This window comes from Triticum dicoccoides, chromosome 7A (assembly GCF_002162155.2).
Source record: "Triticum dicoccoides isolate Atlit2015 ecotype Zavitan chromosome 7A, WEW_v2.0, whole genome shotgun sequence".
NCBI classification, from domain to species: Eukaryota; Viridiplantae; Streptophyta; class Magnoliopsida; order Poales; family Poaceae; genus Triticum; species Triticum dicoccoides.
Window position 1 is genome coordinate 22,464,543 of NC_041392.1, and position 3,389 is coordinate 22,467,931.

General features: G+C 46.2%; 1 pseudogene; it reads right to left on the reverse strand.

Moving 5' to 3' along the window:
* Positions 1-364: 364 nt before the first annotated feature.
* Positions 365-3,107, reverse strand: LOC119332055 (annotated as a pseudogene).
* Between the last annotated feature and the right edge of the window lie 282 nt (positions 3,108-3,389).

Consider the following 3,389-nt stretch of genomic DNA (forward strand, 5'->3'; position numbering starts at 1 on the left):
AATACTATGCTATGCTATGATATGTGTATCCCAGCCGTTGCTATGCTATGCCATGATATGTGTATCCCAGCCGTTGCTGGTGAAGAGAGAGAGACCCATCCGTGTTAATCCTGCATTTTTTTGATTTCCTTGGCTCAAATAACAAGTTTTTTTTCCTCTCTTCCGATTGAAGGAAAACCATGAATGAATGAAAAAAGAACATATGCGCGGCAAAACAATAAGATCGAGAGACAAAATCATCCATTCATTTTTGCCACCAAGACGCAGAATCATGGAAGGTTTGCAACAGAGGAGCCACTATTTGTATGATCGTGTTATAAATCATGGAACCATCCATTCATCATTCATTCATTCATACAAAAAATGTACAACAGGGCGCATGGCATGCCAATTTATTCATAAATAGAGAGACAAGACGCGGTTGGTTCATTACATCCCTCCATTACCATCCACGGGTAAAACAACAGCACAGGCACAATTCTTCTTACATGTACTACGGGCATGAACAGAAATTCTAGAGCACGACCAATCAGAACCGAGGCGCATACCTAGGGCAAGTATAATCCCTGGGCATACTGGTCCCTCTTGTTAAGACATGTTTTGCCATTGGTTTGCACAGGATGGCAGTCCAGGAAACCTTCACTTGCAGCTCCCAGGCGCGGTGACAGCAAACTTGCTCTTCAGCAGGGTATGCTAGCTTGACCAAGGTGCCTGTATCCTCATCATCGACGGCATCGCCATCATCAAGGAAGCGAACATTGACACCAATTTCATCTTCGTCGTCATCCGGGTCAGGGACAGCTATGAGGTTGCGAGTTAACACAACAGAGGAGCCGCTCTTCGTATCTCTGCTATCATACACAATCATCTGAGTCTTCGGGTTTTCACTAGTCCCAGCACATATTTTGCCACTGAAAGGTGCTGCTCCTTTCAAAACATTGACTTCAAGGCTAGCTGCCACTGGACTTTCAACAGTTGCAAGCACCAACTCCACTCTGCTTAGCCAACTGCTCAGCACCCTTGTGATTGGTTCAGGATCATAGGGACCAACATGGAGCACTACCACACCTTTGCTAAAATCTTCGTCGCCAGCATCACCCTTCACCCTCAGATTCAACTCAAAATAAATATTATCTAACTGAACTAATCCTCGCCGTGGACCTATCAATGTTAGCATATCATCCTGCAAAATAATTTAAGATAAATATGTCTCTATGTAGTAAGTAGAGCAAGCTCACACGAACTCACACGAAGTTAAGCAATTAATCAGACCAGTGTAGAAAATAAGCAACTAAATCTTACATTAAGTTAAAAGGCAACAAGTTTTGAACAAGTGAAAATAACTAAAAGGAGAAATCTAATAGATATATGAAAATGCACCAAATTTGTTGAAAGAGTGGTGTATACTAGGGAACTACTACATTGACAAAACATAGCTTGGACATCATGCAAGAACAGCAAGCTGAGAAAGATAGCTACATCATGAGAGCTGAGAAAGATAGCTACATCATGAGATAAACAGTAAGCTGCAATAGCTACATCATGAAGCTATCAATGTTTTCAATCAAAATGGCAACTCACAAACCATTTTTGCAAACATAAGTGTATCCAATACGATGTTAAGCTTCTGAATAGTGGTAATTGCAAGCAAGAATGACAAGAAACGTTTCTGAATAAACACCAACACATAATGCTGGCAGAGCAGGACTTGTTCTTACAAGGAAACAAGTACATATACAAGAAATGCCGAAGGGTACAGGGCATAAACCTAGCAAATTTTAGCAAACTATATTGAAGAATGGAGCTGTTTGCATTCCAGTTTGTATTTGGTCAAGAAAGTTTTGATAGGATAGCAGACTAGTGTACCTACTCACTAGTGCACCAGCAATCATATAATATTATATGGTGAAATCAGCACACACACACCTTTTATGGTATACAGCATATTTATGAGAAGAGGATAACAATATTTGGATTTGATCAGTATATACGAGTAAGTCAAAGCCAAGGAAACAGGGAATGGACCTTGGAGTTGATGATCTGGGGATCTTCCCTTGCACGTCTGAAGAGATAGACACATCTGTAGTCAATCGTATCCCTTGCAACAACAGTGCCTATACGCTGATTGGATAACCCCGGTTGGATTCGGTTACTTTGACGGAAATGACATTGACAGCAAACGACACCATGCACCTGTCCAACTTGGGAGTTAGATTGTCATAAAGCGGCGGCCCAAGGCCAAACTTAGCTGCAAATGAAGGGCAAGAGACACAAGTCAGAGCCAACAACTATGGCCAGTTTATCGTCTCCTAACAAGGGAAGAAAGTCAAGTGAAATCCACACTCATCAGTCGCTGCATACGAATGGAATGGAATGGGTGTGAGTGCACTGCTCACACTCTCTATCGAGGTCGAAGCCCCCTATATTGAAGCTGCAGAAGCGGGTGTGGACCCAAAGATTCTTCCTGGGATCCAACTAGGTGAAGCCTTTGACGCAGGCAATGTGAAGCTCCTGGAGCTCGGCCTTGGTCATGCGCATAACTCCACCATCGTCATCGCTGTCCCACATTGGAATCTCAGGCTCCTCGGTCACTTCCTCCTCCTCCACATCTGAGGCGATCGAAGAACTGCCGATCTCCGTAGGGGGGTGCTCACCCATCTCGCAGGCCGGAACACCCATCTCCTCCTCCTCCTCCTCCTCCTCCTCCTCCTCCTCCTTGTCGCGGGTTGGGCTAGCTGCGATGTCCATAGGGGCTTGCTCCTCCTTGGGGCTAACATCGCTGGCTGTACAGCAATCGAGAAATCCATGGTAAACAGAAAGGGGAACTAGAAAGAAGAAGAAAAGGGGGTGGGGGAAGGAGACGGGAACCTTCTTCGTCGCTGGCGGCCGCGGCGGCGGCGTCCTTGTTCCAGCGCCGCTTCCGACCGATCTGCACCGGCACGGGCAGCTGGGTCTCGCCCAACATCTTGCCACCAGGGAGGAATAAGAAGAAGGTGTGAGATGATCGACGGCGATCGACGTCGCCGGCGGCAGAAGATAGCTAGCTAGGGTTTGAGGGGGCCGGCGATTCGATTTCGATTGGGGAATCGAATCAATCGCTCGGGATCGGGTCATCGGGAGTGGCCGCTGCCCGCCGGAGATATGTGCTGGCCCATTGGGGGGTTGATCCAGCCCATTTATCAGTGGCCGGCCCACTCATCCTTCCCTGCTCTTCCCTCGAATAAAAACCTTCTACTTACTGCTAAGAAACAACTTCTACTTCTACTTCTACTTACTGCTAAAAATGGGAAGGAGGGAGAGCCCTCTCCTTCTACTTCTTCCTTTGCCTTCTCCCTCTGGTTTTTGGTGGCCATGGCTATGGAGGACGAGAGCCTCCCCTCAAATGGGAT